The sequence below is a fragment of the Hesperophylax consimilis genome, chromosome 14, assembly GCF_061612785.1.
Source record: "Hesperophylax consimilis isolate HC1 chromosome 14, BYU_Hcon_1.0, whole genome shotgun sequence".
NCBI classification, from domain to species: domain Eukaryota; kingdom Metazoa; phylum Arthropoda; class Insecta; order Trichoptera; family Limnephilidae; genus Hesperophylax; species Hesperophylax consimilis.
This window is the reverse complement of record NC_142849.1, coordinates 12,475,232-12,492,093: the sequence shown is the minus strand read 5'-3', so window position 1 is coordinate 12,492,093 and position 16,862 is coordinate 12,475,232. Positions and strand designations below refer to the sequence as shown.

At 33.3% G+C, this 16,862-nt stretch overlaps 1 protein-coding gene across 7 annotated transcripts in view; it reads left to right on the top strand.

Annotated features, from left to right (window-relative positions):
* scrib (scribble planar cell polarity protein) overlaps positions 1 to 16,862 on the top strand; it is a 412,544-nt gene that overhangs the window by 321,809 nt on the left and 73,873 nt on the right. The gene's annotated exons all lie outside the window — the stretch shown is intronic.

The window sequence follows — 16,862 nt, the reverse complement described above, 5'->3', positions numbered from 1 at the left end:
TTTTTTCCTACTTCGATTCCTCATACTGTATAAAAGCGCTACGCTAATCTCCTAATATCATTTTAAGTCCGTTGCTTCAGAGAACCGAAATAATACTGAATCGAACTTTCGCAGAATATGAAAATTAACTTCGAAATTTGATGAATTGTTAAAATTTTGTGACACAACCCATCCTAACTCATGGATCTGGCAAAAAACACTTTTTTCCAAAGGTAAAGGCACTTTTAGTTCTATTTTGGACTGTGATCAATAGCAGGGATATTCATGGTTGCATAATAAAAGACATCTAATGGTAGGTATACATTTGCGAACCGAAAAGTGAACCGAGCCACGAATTAAGGAACGAAGCAACTGTAAGCAGCCTTTGCTTCGTTCCTTTCCCATAAGTTGAGGTTCAGTTCGGCAGTTAGGTTTTCGCGTATATACAAGCAGCATTAGAATAATATAGACATGTGTATCTGTGGCATTCGAAAAAAATGTCAATCACTCGAAAATTAAAAATTAAGAATCACTCGGCTTTTTACTGAAGTCATATTTCGATATTCTGGTCCGTCATGAATTGGCCTATCCGCCCTCTAATGGATAACGTTGACTTTTGGGATACCCTGTATTTATGATAGCCAATAATACCCATACCTAGTAATTTTATTATTATCTATAATTTTTATCTGGCGGCTAAGTTGTGCCCCAGACATTGCCAGACACATTCATAGATGTCGTTATCTAATCGACTCAATCGCTATTTAATTATTGTTTATGTTTGTCTCAGTGATCGGCTAGAATTTATTGTTGCTACTTTGATACATCGTTATGCGGTGATTTTATTATTGATTATTATCTGCGTTCCGGCTAAATGGGATTTTCTCTTCTGTCAATGGATCAGAATGATCTGTTGTTTGACTTGGTTAAAATTCCGAATCAATCAGAACCTTTACATCTATCTTCGGAATTTTGATGTCGTATGATAAATTCATTGATAATACCTACGCCAATTATTTATGAACGAGTCTTTAAAAAGGTCATACCGACTCTTGAAATAATATGTATAATAGTTTTTTTACATAAAATTTTCATAAAGCATTTTGATGGAAATTAATTAATTAACCGACAGAAGTGTTCTAGTGAGATGTCACTTGTTTTCTACCGGTATTTCAATCGAAGATGCTCCGAGGAACTAGCTTCATTGATTTTCTCGGCCCCGGTGCATAGTCAGGAAACACGCCAAATGCGTACCGAACATTTGTCACATCAGAACAGGTCGTTTCGACGACTCGTTCTGAGTTCAACGGCTTCCTGTAGAGCAGTTTGCCGGCGTCTGGTTCTTCTCTCCCACAAAATTTAGTTCTGTTCACTACTTCCTCTTCTCAAAAAGACATTCCCAAGGATGACACGCCCTTAGGGAAATTATTTTCCCCAGGAACTGCTGTTTGAATGTTATGCTAAATAAAAATAATTAAAAATATTCATATCTTCCTACTAAATAGCTTACTACTTGTTTTGTATATAGCCATAAATTGATATTTTAAACCTCCATTGCTCAACATGGAAATTACGGTTGACTTAAGCCACCGCATACCCAATTTCTACCTCCATTGCTCAACATGGAAATTACGGTTGACCTTAAGCCCCCGCCTACCCAATTTCTACCTCCATTGCTCAACATGGAAATTACGGTTGACTTAAGCCCCCGCATACCCAATTTCTACCTCCATTGCTCAACATGGAAATTACGGTTGACCTTAAGCCCCCGCATACCCAATTTCTACCTCCATTGCTCAACATGGAAATTACGGTTGACCTTAAGCCCCCGCATACCCAATTTCTACCTCCATTGCTCAACATGGAAATTACGGTTGACTTAAGCCCCCGCATACCCAATTTCTACCTCCATTGCTCAACATGGAAATTACTGTTGACACAAGCCCCCGCATACTCATTTTTTACCTCCATTGCTCAACATGGAAATTACGGTTGACTTAAGCCCCCGCATACTCAATTTCTACCTCCATTGCTCAACATGGAAATTACGGTTGAATTAAGCCCCCGCATACCCAATTTCTACCTCCATTTCTTAACATGGAAATTACGGTTGACTTAATCCCCCGCATACTCAATTTCTACCTCCATTGCTCACCATGGAAATTACGATTGACTTAATCCCCCTCATACCCAATTTCTACCGATGTAACAAATTTCTCGTTAACTCCTAAGTTTTTAAGTTCCAAAAAAAAGTAATTTTTGACGATAATATCCATACATTTGTTATGCCGAAACGTTAATTATCGATGGAAAAAAATCGCAAAGTAAGCTCGGAAAATTATTAAAAACACGTTTTGTTCTGTTTAATATGTTATAGGCACAGACATATGAATATATAGACTAGAAATTGAAGATGAGGGGTAAAATCAACTGTTGAAGAACGAAGGGGGTAAAGCTGACTGTGATTCGTCAATAAATCAATCTGACAGTATATAGGCATCTCGCATTATAATATCACCATTTAGTTCTTAAAAGTAAAATCTGCTTTTGAATGAATAGACATTTTTACATGGGAGGGGAATTACTCGCCACGTTATGAACAAATTTGCGAAGTCCAAATTCGGCAAAATAAATTTCTTCTATTTTCAGAGTCGAATATTTCGTTTACGTATTTAGTTAAGACACTTTTATAAATGTTCATAATTTACTTCCCAGCAACCAACCAGCTTTGTGTTCAGACGTATCTCGATGTGATAGTATATGTTTCCTCAACTGATTAGAGGTGGGTGAGTTCTGCATTTTTCCGGAGGCATCCGAGGACTGCTTCCTTTTAAAAGAACTCGAGTTCTTGGAGTGGGTCCCGGGTCCGAGTTCTTGGGTGCGGACTGGGTACTGGGCGACTACTGGGACGCACGGGTCCGGCCAAGGACTCGGCACTCGGACTCGGATAGAACCCGCGAAAGAACTCGGACCCGTAGCAGGACAAGGACCCGCACAAGAACTCGGACCCACACGAGAACACGGAGTCAATCCCGTCACCCATCGCACCCGAGTCGCGAGTTGTGCAGTTTACATTTTGGCGAAGTTCAACGAAATCCATTCGTGTCTTGTCGTGTTCCAGCTGATTGGGCTACGGCTAATGCGAGGCCGTAACGGATGTAGTATTAGGTTCCAAGTTCCAGATGATAATTTTAGCACACGCGTAAGCAGTAATAAATCAAATGTAGTAACATAAATTTCGGTTGTCGTTGAGAATTTGTCGTTTTCATAATCTCTGTCCATCGATATAGATAAAGGTACTTGGTCGAAGCCTCTATCAAATGAAACTCAGTAAAGGCGAGATGTTTTAAAAACAAAGTCAGGAAGTAGTTAGGTACAGCATTGAACTATTAAAATTTTAACAATTAACAACATGTTTTAATATCTATTTATTCCAGTCCATTTTTTTTACTTTTACAATACATACACACTTTGTTCAATATATTATTGTAGGATTTGTGTATATTATATACTTGATTTGTATATTTTTCCTTTTGGTTTCACAAATATATACATATATATGTCTCAGGATCATTAAAAATAAACATTTGCCAGAAATTTGCCTTTCGAATGAACACTATTACGACATAGCTAAAAAATTTTAACAAAAGATAGCCATTTTAAATAAACAATTATTGAATAAAATAATCTTGGTACATAATTTATCGCTTGTCTGAATCTTTCCAATACCAGTTGACAATCAGTTCCAATTTTTAAAATCAAAGCAAATCCATATTCTAGAGTTCATTGAACCAGAGTTACGGATACACAGACAGACACCACTGAAATTTGTATTTTTAATAACACAAAAAATAAAAATAGTGAACGATAATTAAAATAAAACTTTAAAATAAAACAATAATTTTTACTTACAGTAGGTACCTAGCGCCTACAAATATGAGGGGCTAAAATAAAAATATAAAACATCAAAGAATTGCGAGCATTTTTTTTGCTCCCATTTAGATTTGGGAGCAAAACGCGAATACTTAGATACTTTCTAAAACAGCCATGAAAAATATGAAAAAGTAAAAAATGTTCCGCGAAATTATCACGTGAAACACACGAGAAAACGCATGCTAAAAACCGGCACACAGCAAAACACACGAGACAAACGCGTGCACAGCAGACCTCCCACCGCGCCGTGGAGCACGTGTAGTCGATATGATTTTGTGACAAAATGAATATTATATTCCTCTCAGCGTTTCCCAAACTTGTTTCCGCAGTCCTTTTGGTTTTATTTTTTTCACAGATCCACAAAATTTTATTTCACTCAATATTGACGTATTGTTTAAATAAAATCTAATTCAGTACATACACATTTTAGAACCTACCTATTTACATTAAAAATTATTACAAAAAAACTAACCTTAATTAATATTTTTTAAAGGAATGTAAGACAGTATAAATATGGAGAAAAACTGCACGGCGTAATGCACAAGATTAAGAAGTTACCGCTTCATCGATATAATAAGTATAGATTAGCCCTCCCATACCTAATTTCAATCCAAAAGTAATACCACCTAACGCGTCATTTCATAATACTACTAGGTACCTACCTACCGATCGAGTTCCGTCGCATCTGTTGCGTAACGTGGTTTTTTTCTTAGGAAGAATTTAAACATTTTGATCTTTTGTTACTTTTCTTTGTACGCTGCCTCGGATCTATCTGTTAGGTACATCTATTTTTGAAGTATTCATATAACTGATCAATTTGTTAATAATAAAGTTTGCGATAGCCCGTACCTAAAATACTACGGACTGCCTCATGTTTGTGTTTGAAAAAAAAAGATTTTCACAAAACTAGCGATTCTGTTGCCGCGAACTTACTGGAGGACAAATTTGCTCCACACAGACCAATAAAAGGTAAAAAACCAATGCTTATTGTGATCTTTGGACTGCGAGAAAATGCACTTTGTTTTTGATAAATGTTTACGTAAACCAATGTTTTTGGTTCGGGTGGCATTTTTAAGATCACAGGGCTTGTCTAGAGATACTTGGTCGAAGGACCGCTTAGATAGTTTGGACATGAAGAGCGGAGAAAGGTGTTTCAGGAGATTATTAGATTAGTGTGTGTGTAATATGGAAGATTGATTTGCGGTATAAGTCAGGGAAGACAGAGGCCATTTCACAACCACCTGAATCAAATTCCTAAGATTATCTTTATTTATTTATTTAGTACAGGATGCACATAATGTTGGATATTTGGCATAGCGCCGTTTTGTGAAAAAATCACCTTATGGGCGCTGTAATATGTCATAGGTATCACAAAATGAGAGTCGTAATTCATAACAGAAGACAATAATATTTTGTTATGAGATGAAGTTAAATGTAAAGTAATAAATTAATTAGAGTTTTTATTTTATCCAGACTCCAGACCCACCATTTGGGAAACGCTGTAACAAACAATCGGCTTGGCTGCAACTCCCGAATTATCTGATTTAGCCAACAATTTTTTTAAAAATATGTAAAAAGGGACGAACAATGGGCTTGATTTAAGGTAATAACTTTCGGAAGGCTGAGCCTTCCAAGGTTGTTCCTTCAAAATCCAATGAACTTGTTTTATCTGTTTTCTGTAGTCGTTGTAGTTATTAACAGTGACAACAAAAAATACAATATTTACAATGAAGTGTTATGGATATTATAAATAATAGGCAAGATGCTTTTTAGTGGCTTGTGTTTTTTAGAAGATAAATAAAAACATCCACTGGAGCGCTTTTCGTCAAATTTTTGCAAGTATTGCAATATCTTAGTAGCACCTCTAGGTACATCCTAGAGTACTTAGTGAGTCTAAAAATATTGGAAAAATGGTAAAATCTAGGTGAATTCATTGGCTATAAGCCGCAATAATCATTTCTTATTGTTTCAATACTAATATTTTGAGGAATGCTGTTAATTGTATCTAATGGCAGAATTGATTGCTGAAACAGAATTGATTGATAAAACTATCGACAATACTAGGGTAAGAATCAATTTTTTTAAAGTGAAAACCCCAGTCACAGCCTAATTTTTATACACCTAATTAAATTAAATATTACTTAACTTATTTTTTTTTACATCACTCAAATAATTTATTGCTATTATTGATTTATTAGTACATGTCAGTCGATATTATTATTTAACTAATTAGCTCATCGGTTTAGAAAAGCAACTCATAACCCCAAATAACTCCAATAAGTACTAGATATTAAACAATAAACAAAACATCCACTTACTGTAAAGCAGGTAAACAGAAGATGTCTTCACCACCAGAACTTACCACTCACTGCAGGACTCGCGAGGCCGGTGGTGGAGGGAGGCATTCGGGTTCGAGACCCCGAGTCCGAGTTTTCTGGGAGTTGTTGATTAGAGGCATTCGGGTCCGAGTCCAAGTCCTTAGAGGCATTCTCGGGTCCGGGTTCTCTGGGAGTCGTTGATTGGAGGCATTCGGGTCCGAGTCCCAGACCGAGTTCTCTGGGAGTGGTTGATTACGAAAAGGAGTGGGAGTAGGACCCGCTTCCCGCAAAGGACTCGGGCTCAAGGACTCAATCCGGCTGAACCTACACATCGCTACAACTGATCCATATTATACGATGTGAATATGCTTAAAATAAAGTATAATAATGCTTATATATGGAATGTAATACGACAATTGGGTTTATTCTCTTTTTCACATCTATTTTTACAAGTTTTCATACCACAAGCCACCATTTTGCCGTGTTATTTCGTAAAATGAACCGATGATGCCTCGACCATAGTTCGCACAAGAATGATGACGTCACGTTTTCTAAATTCACTTGAGGCCATACGCGAGCACAGCCGGCTCCAATGGAACCGGTATGGGGAGTGGGGAATAATACGCTTTTAATCACTTAGGGCAGGTCTACTAATATTCATATGTCTATGGTTATAGGCATGAAAAAATTCACAGTGTGTTTTGCAACTAAAGCATTTGTTGGGAGATTGTTGCTCTATTTCAAACGAGCCGTGTTTTATTGAATATTTTTACCATTTTCGCTTAGTTATTATCGTTTTTTATACATTCTTATTTACACATCTCCCTTTCAAACCATCTAATGCTTACTACGGGGGCTTTTAACCCCATATTGAAAAGCTGTGCAAATATGACGTCAGATCTCACAGTTCGAAAATTTTGCTTCTGATTGCAAACACTTTGCTTTATATGTAGTTAAGATCAAGTTTTAACTTACTATAAATATGAATAGATTCCAAATGCTCCATTTTCTAGGTTATGACTGTTGAGAATTGGAATTCCGTTAAATCTTTACCAGTAAACCAACAGCTCACCGTAATAATTCAGATCTGGTTATTGCGATAATGAGACTTGCACAGAATCGCAGATTAGAAAGATTCACGAGCTATGAAAGGGGCTTTTATATTTACGTCGAAGAATTGATAAGTACCGACTACCAAAGAATTCACTAGAATTATGTTTTTTTGTCTTGATCAAAAAATGTACATCCTGTTATATTGTGATAACAATATTTACACAAATACCCTTGAGACTTATACGTTTTCGATTGTGTATATTTTTACCATTATAAACTATTTTTAATATCTCGTAAGCTTAGAAAATCGTAAAAATCAAAAGAAAATAAACCGGGGTGTAGAGTATTCTTTACTTAGGGAATATATGTCTCAACAGCCTCTTTCGGCTGCTCGTCACTGCTTTATCTACATATAGCATTTGGCAGAGCTTTATGATCAACTGCATGGCAATGATTCTGTGCGTGAAAAAATAGTATTTATACCCTTAAGACTTTTGTATAAAACCAGTCTTAATTACCCAAGTGTATTCAATTTTACATAATAATAATTAAAAAAAATAAGTTTTAATCCCAGCTACCAGAATGGGATGTGCAATTCAATTTATATATTTTGGTTCTATTGCAAACAAAGTATATAAAAAATAAATCAAGATAGGAACAAAATGAATTAATATAATACTCGTACAGCAAATACAAAGAAAGAAAAAAGGTACAGATACCTATCTACAGTACCGAAATAGAAAAAATCAACATCAAAAGAAAATATTAACAACTGTTGAATCTAGGAATTATTCACGTGAATCTTTTTCTGTTTTTTCTGTTTCACCCTTTTCGTTGGAGAGTCTTTAATATTTTCTTTAACGATTAAATGTTACAATTTGAGGTTTTACTCAATTAAGTTATTTAAACGTATGTAATGAAATGTAAAGTTAAAGCCAAAAATCAACTTAAAAAAGTGAGTGACAGTTAAGACCTATGTAAAATAGACCCATTTTTTATTTTTTTAATTTTTTTTTTTATTGAATAAATAGTTAATACATAATATCAAAAAACAAGTCCTGCTAAGCCGATTGAATTGGCTTGTCAACAGGTGCTTAAAGTTAGTTTCAAATACATTTTTTAAAGTTATAATTTACATCTTATATCTACAGAATTAACAATTTTTTCATACAATATTTCATACATATTAAAATAAATATTTTTTTTCCGATAGCCAATTTTTCACCATATATTTAACCTTATTCATAGATTTACATTGCTTTATAGTGTCAGGTAATAAATTAAATATCTTCGGTATGTTGTATTCAAACGTTCTCTGTCCGTATTTATTATTAAATTTCGGAACTATTAACCCGTCATTACGCGTGAATCTAGTACTGTATTTATGTTCTAATTTTTCTTTATACTGCGGGGTAAATATATACTGAATTATGATTTTTTGCCATAGTATAGCCTTAACAGGTAAAATTTTGGCACTCTGAAACAGCAACGGTGTATTATGTCTCTGTTTAAAAATATTAGGGACGACTAGTAATTTTACAATTGCGTTTTGTACAACTTGGACTTGTTTCAGATTGGTTATACTAGTATTTCCCCATATGGTTAATCCATATCTTATAATAGATTCTGCCATTGACATATAAATTATTTTAAGTGTTTCAATTGATAGGAAAAAATTTAATGTGTACATTCTGCCAGCAATTGATCTGAGTCTTTTACAGGTTTTTTTAATATGTTTGTCCCATTTGAAAAAGCAATCTACTGTAACACCAAGATAGACATATTCTGTAACTAATTCTAAGCTTTCACATTTACAATTAGTCGGGATATTTTTATGGATGCAATTAAAACTATGAGAAATAATATTAGGATTAAATTGAAATCTGGCATTAGGTGATCTTATATGCATAACTTTGGTTTTTTTAGCATTTATTAATAGTCCTGCATCATGTGACCATTTACAAAGTTGATTAAAGTCAATTTGCATGAGTTCAATTGCAATTTTTAGATCTTTATGTGATATGACCAATGCCGTATCATCTGCAAATACAAAATGTTTAACAAAAGAGAAAAGTTTTTTCATTATAGTTACATAAATTATATATAGTGTAGGTCCCAATATGGAACCTTGTGGAACTCCTGCAGATACATTCTTTGTTTTACTAAAAGTATTATTTATTTTGGTACATATTTTTCTATTTCTAAGATAATCTTTAAATAAATTTAACACATTTCCTCTTATTCCAATTTTTTCTAAGGTTTCTAGCAGTTTTTTAGAGTTAATTGTGTCAAAAGCTTTAGAGTTATCGATAAATAACACAATAACATGTAATTTATTATTTAATTGATTATTTATGTAATTGGAAAAATCTTGCAGTAATTTTTCAGTATTTTTTTTTCTTTGAAAGCCATATTGATTTGGATCTATGATAGCGAATTTTTCAATGTAATTATTTAATTTATTTGATAAAAATTTTTCGAGAATTTTTTCTAACGCAGGTAGTATACTAATAGGCCTATAATTTCCCAGTTCAATGTGTTTTCCACCTTTAAATATTGGTCTAGTAATGCTACATTTAAATTCTTGTGGAATTTTTGCTTGCTTTATTATCGTATTGATTAAATGAGTAATTATTGGCCCAAGAGTTTTTATATTTCTTTTTAAATCAAACATTCTTATATTGTCAATACCTGTGCTTTTAGAGTTTTTCATTTTTTTAACAATGTTTTCAATATCAGTTATAGTAGCTCTTGGTATAAATAAACTGTGAGGCAGTTCTTCCTGTACAATATTAGTAGCTTTGTGATTGCATTTATGTAACATGTTGCTGATGCTATCCGAGAAGTAATTCACAAAATCATTTGACACAGAATCCTCAGTTCTATCTTTTAACATATATCGTGTTATTGTTTCATCACAATCGTTTTTGGGTTTACGTCCTAAAATATTATTTATCACATCCCAGGTTTTTTTTGTATCATTAAAACAGTTTTTAAATTTATTATTATAGTAGTTAGTTTTATCTTTATTTATAATTTTATTGACAAGGTTTCGTGATTTTTTGTATTCTGTTTCATATGTTTTGTTTGTTGGTGTACTTTTCCATTTTTTATATTGTTTATCCCTTTTATTTATTTGACATAATAATTCACTGCTTACCCATTCATTTATTGCATAAGGTCGTGTTTTCGGGTTTTGCACTATCGTTTTAGAACTACTCTTGTAAAATTTATTAAATAAAGATTTTATTTTTTCATATAATGAAATACAATCCTTATCCTCTATAAGTTTACTCCAGTTATAATCTCTGATATGTCTATCAATATCCTTTTGTGAGATGATTTGAATATACTTATTTGCAAAGTCTACCTGACGTTTATGACATTTTATATTAATAGCAGTGATAAAATGATCGGCAATATTATTTTCACAGACGCAAGCTGTTATTTTCTTGCCTCTAAATTTGGCAAATATATGGTCAATACACGTGCGAGTAATTTGTCCATTTGATACAGCTTCTCTGGTTACTACATTGATGCATTTAGTTAAATAATGGTTAGTAAGTAAGTTTTCATACGAAGTTACAATATTATCTTGTTCATCAAGCAAATTAAGATTTATATCTCCAAGGAAGATAATATTTTCCTTACTATTAATTGTCTCAAGATATGATGATAATTCCGTCAGAAATGAAGATTTACTGAAATTAGGAGGTCTATAGATAGCTATTATATATATTGACTTTAGTTTTGTCCTGGAGTATGAGCTTTCCTGATATATTTTCAAAATGTATTGATTTTAATGTTTTTAGTCTAAATTCAAATTTGTTTCTTATATACAATATAATTCCTCCTCCTGACTTATCAGTCCTGCAGTAGTTATATGCATTATATCCAGGAATATTGTAAATACACATACTTTCAGTTTGAATAGATGTTTCACATAGCATCAGAATGTCAATATGCTTCAAACAATTAATTAAATATATATGCAATACATCCCAATATTTTTGTATAGATCTAATATTTAATTGAATACAAACAAGATTATCAGACGAATTTATGTTTTGTTTTTTTATCCAATCTTCTAAATTATTTACTGTACTACTTTCTATTTCATTATCATTATCTATATAAGAAAAATTATTCTGCGCCATTTAATTCGTGATGGTAATTAATTGTTTTCTTGTTTTGTTTAACAGACATATTTTGAGTATAAATTGAAGAATTTAATGTTAAATATTTAACAAAATAAAAATGATTGTATTTGAAGCTAATTGGTACAAGTAATTTTTGATAAAGGCTTAATAAATATAAAATAAACTGTATGTTCACATCTAGTGTTATTTCAGAATATTTTTCATATTTAAAAAAAAATTTAAAAGCTGTTTTTATAATTATGAATGTGAAATATAGTACACAGTGAAAAAATGCATGTTTAAGTAAACAAAAAAATGTTTTTGAAGGTGACGTTATGATATTACTATTAAAAAAATAATGTAATATAATAATGTTATTTTTGTTAGTTAATTTGTGATTTTTTATAATTTTTATAACGATATTTATGTAATAAAATGTAATAACATTAAATCTATTTTGAGACAGGTTTAATCTTATTTCTAGTCAATATTCTATTTTTTCTTTTGCTAAAAAGCTCATTTTTTTATACACAATACATTTCGTTTTATCGTTTGCAGAATGCCTGATGTCAATATTCCAGTTCATTTTTTTATTTTTTTTATCACAATTTTTACATTTAGGTTCTTTATCTTTGTTAGCACAATCTTTGTAGGAATGATCACCAGCACAGTGTGTACACAATGGTTTGTCCTTTTCTTTATGAAGACACCTGACAGAAGTATGTCCAAAGCCCAGGCAGTGATAGCATTGCACTAGAGGATGGGCATCCTCTACTTGTATTCTCTGGTATCCCACATAGATTTTACCGGTATATACTAGCCTTCTTCTTATTTCAGTACTAACTTCTATTATGTAATTAGATGTGTTATTATATTTGTTTTTCAAGATCTTTTTTAACGTCATCTCAATTTCTGGTTTATCTATCATCACATCCTTGATATCTTCATTCTGTTCGATTATATCTTGTATAATATCATCCTTATTATAGTCATTAGCAATGCCCTTAAGTATTATAGTTGGTCTTTTCTTTTTAATTTCTGTAGCGCTGATGTCTTTGAACTCGTCTCCAATAGCTTTACTCATTTTTTCCGCATCGTACTTTGTCGAACATTTTATAAGTATTCTATTTTTAGATATCGCATTAACACCAATCACTTTTGCACCAATCTTACTTAAGTTAATTGAAGTCGTTAGTAGTTAAATAATCATAATTTAATATCTTTCCACAAACCTGAAGACACACAACAGAAGATATTAGGGTTAGTACTGCAATTTATAAAATATGAAAGTACCTGTCATTTTATGATGGGCGATAATGAACCGTTGCTTTGGTAAAAAGTATAAACGACCTCCTCAATAATTAGAGATTGACTTTTCTCTTTCAAGGTTTTTATACCACTCTACATTTCCACAAAATCACTATTATTAATTATCCATTCCCGAATCATTGTGATGGTGTTTTAGTGAAGTGTTTGTTAGAATCTGAGAGAAGTGTTTGAAGATTATTAACGCGTGAAGCGGTTATAATCTGTGAGAATCGAAGTTATTTGTTTCGTGAGAAGATAGAGCTAATAAAACTGAACGATGGCGGTCGGCGCGGCGGTGCAGAGCGCCGTTCAGACTATATTTGACATCACTATGTTTACAGGTAATTATTTATTGATTCTTTATTACTAATCATTTATTTATTAAATACTAGCTGAAGTGTACCCGACTTTTCTCTACTTTATATAATACATAAATCTTCCGGAAGAAAATCTCTAAATGATGTGAAAATCCTATCAAATTCCGTTGCATAGTTTAGAACAATTAAGCGTACAAACAGACAGACGCGGATAGTGACTTTGTTTTATACTATTTAGAGATTTTATAAATGTATAAAATGCAAAAGCAATATTTTTTTTTAAGTTGTGTAAATTTAACATTCTATTTATTGTTATCAAGTTTATTCATAAACTCCATTTTAATTTTTAATTTTTCTTTTGTATTTCCAACAATATTATTATTAAATTTACAAACAATAGTTTATTTATAAATACGTTCCGCTGTGTTATTATTAATTCAAGTTTTGCCTCCTTTCGGACTTTTAAACTATAACGATAATGTCTTCAGAAGGCGAAACAGCTATCACGCGTAGTAATAATAATTATTATAATTGCACAACGGAACTTGTTTATAAGTAAACTGTTTTTTTTTTAAATAAATTGAATAAAAACACTATTGAAAGAAACACTTTAAATAATATATGTACACCACTAATGTTTAATATTTAGTAGGTACTCCATAGTAGGGGTCTTCGCACGATAGACAGTTTTCATATTATTATGTGAAAATTGTCAAAATATGTACATAATATATGCTGTCTATGCAAATGGCGGTAACGTGCCTTCAAAAATAGATTATCTGTGCCTCATAATTGCTTTGCAATATAATAATTTACTAAAAATATTTCATACTTATTTCTAGTTACTTTACTTTTTTTGGTTGGTTTGGTTCCACTGTTCCATATATTCCACACAAGATTCTACACGAGCATGCGGGCCCATCCATTGGTTGCTTTGGTTCCACTGTTCCATATATTCCACACAAGATTCTACACGAGCATACCGGCCCATCCATTGTTTGGTTTGGTTCCACTGTTCCATATATTCCACACAAGATTCTACACAAGCATACCGGCCCATCCATTGTTTGGTTTGGTTCCACTGTTTCATATATTCCACACAAGATTCTACACAAGCATACCGGCCCATCCATTGGTTGCTTTGGTTCCACTGTTCCATATATTCCACACAAGATTCTACACAAACATACCGGCCCATATAAATTGAACTTCCGTCTTTACGAGACAGACAATACGCGCATGATTTAAATCTTCTCCATTTACTTTGAATAAAGGAAAATCCACTAAATGCACACTTTTCTTCAATGTCTCAAATGTACTTTGTTGCCACAAAGTGTATAGGAAATTGCGTGTTCTTTACAACAGAAATTACCACTTCGCATTAAAACAATTTAATCTTTTGTCGGTGACCCAATTCTAGTTTTGCACGGCTTCCCAAAAACTTAACAATTTAATGTGGTTTCGTAAATAATATGTGTAACTCGTAAATATTATTATTACAAACTTGACCTTCGTTTAAATTTGAGTACGTCGTCAAAAAGGCAGAAAAGCGTTGTGAAAGTTATTTTCCAACAACCACACGACAGCATCTGGCGCTTTCAGTGTAATTTGATTGTAACCAAATTTCCGTCCTCGCAAAGTCAGCTAACCGTTGACCAAATCTATTTACGATTCACTATAAAAAGTGTTACAAAACAAAAACATTTACTGCGCATATAAGAAAATAAGACGTATAAACAAGGTAGGCAGTAAGAACTACTTATTAGAAAACAGTGTAATACTAATACATACAAGTAGGTACACAAAATGAACTGTCCCACACCAAAAGGGAAAATCGCTACTTTTTAAAAGAGCAACAGTGAAATTTGATAATATTATTTGGAACAGTCAAAATTAATATTCCGTTATTTTACTAACATTTCAAATTTCGTACAACAATAAGTTTAATGTGTGAGACGGGTTTGGGTACCGCTACTCTGGATCCATTTATTGGTTAACCAACACCATTGGTCTCCCCAAGTGGTTCGCGACGCTTGGTAATTTAGCAGGGGTGCCCGGGTTCATCGGGTGAGGTGTGTTCAGGATGCGTCTGCCCATCAGCTGCGTGGTGTGCCAGATCGGGAGAGGCTGGTTTAGGGCTACCCTTTGACCTTTCCAACTGGTCTCTCTTAAACCATCGCCTTGCGCCCCAGCGGGAGGTATATAACATTCGTCCGTCACTCCTGGATACACTGATCATTAGATCCCTACTCACCCTCATACGTTTTTCCTTCCCAGAATTTCCTCTCCTTCCTTTCCCTAAGAAGACCCTCCCCTCAGCATCCCAAAATATGACATATGCCCTGAGGAAAATAATATTTATCAGGGCCTCCTTTGTAGGGTTAACTTTAAAAAAAAGTTTGGCTGTTTTTCGTGTTTTTTATCCCTTTTTATTGATACCAGACATGTCTGCTCAGCTCAGTTCTACTTGCGAAAAAGTACGCTTTGTTGATATTTATATAGGTACTTGCCAAAAAGTAGGCATTTATCTACCTGTCAAAAAGGTATCAGTACGCATCAAAGATATTAGAAGAACGAGATATGCTATGTTGGCCGCCGGACCGTAGGCGGAGTACTACCTAATTAGGGTACTATGAATACTATCGGGACGTGTACGCACAGAAATCTGTTCTATGTATTAGTGCGGATACCTTAGCGTAAGCGAAGGTGTGCAGTAGTATTGGTGAACAAAACCGGCGACACTGGGCAAAACGATTCCACACAGTATGAACTGCTCATAGCACATCTCGTTCTTCTAATATCTTTGGTACGCATTTATCTACTTGCCAAAAAGTACGCACTGTTGATATTTATGTATTCAGTTGGTCCGATAGGTCTGTAGGTCTGTTGGTTTGTTGGGGAATGGTCAAGGTGAACCGGTGCCGGTGGGGAGTATGTTAGTATGTGGTATGAAGTGTGTCGACTGTACCACGCAGCACGCGTGAAGGATCCCCCTTCGAACCTCGCGGCCACCTTTCCTTTCTGCCCATTCATATTGATTCATCGACTTGTTTATTTCTTACGTAGGTACTGTATTATAAGTATCAATATCAGTCCATAGCATCTGTTTATAATATGTAGAATGTAGATACGATTTTTAACACTAATTTTATGACGGTTTATATATTTATAAAACGTCCTTCAGGCATAGGGTGATAATAAGTGGCACTATTGCGTACTAATATCTTATTGAAACGTGTTCCACTAGCGATAATCGGTGCGCAGACCGGATTTCGTAGTTTCCTGTCGGTCGGCGAGCAGTCGGTCGGTGGAGCGTTGGAATAGATTAATTGGACTGACAAAAGTGGAACCTATTTTTTGCACTTCATGTCTCATCTAAATATAATGCATCAATGCCTTCGGGTGGTACTTATATAAATAAATAAAATTGGGGTACAGCTAGTTAATAATAAAAATGGCGTGATAAAAAGAAATGTTTTAGTTATTTTACTATTATTTATGATCTTGGAACTGTTTTAGTATGTTATTGTAGTTTATTTTTATTTTATTTTTTATTATCAACGGTATAAATATAACATACAAACACTAGTAATAATTTAAACAAAAATAACAATTAACTGTGGCATTTGATCATAAAATGACGAAAGAAAGTATAAAATTAATACAAGCTGTAGAAGCAGAAACAAGTACATACAAAATATTATAAAATACTAAAATATTATTAGTATGAGTAGACTTAGGTTTAATTAATAATGATTTAGAATATATGATAGTATAGCCTTTTTGTACCTAGTTTCTGTGCAGTTAAACAGATC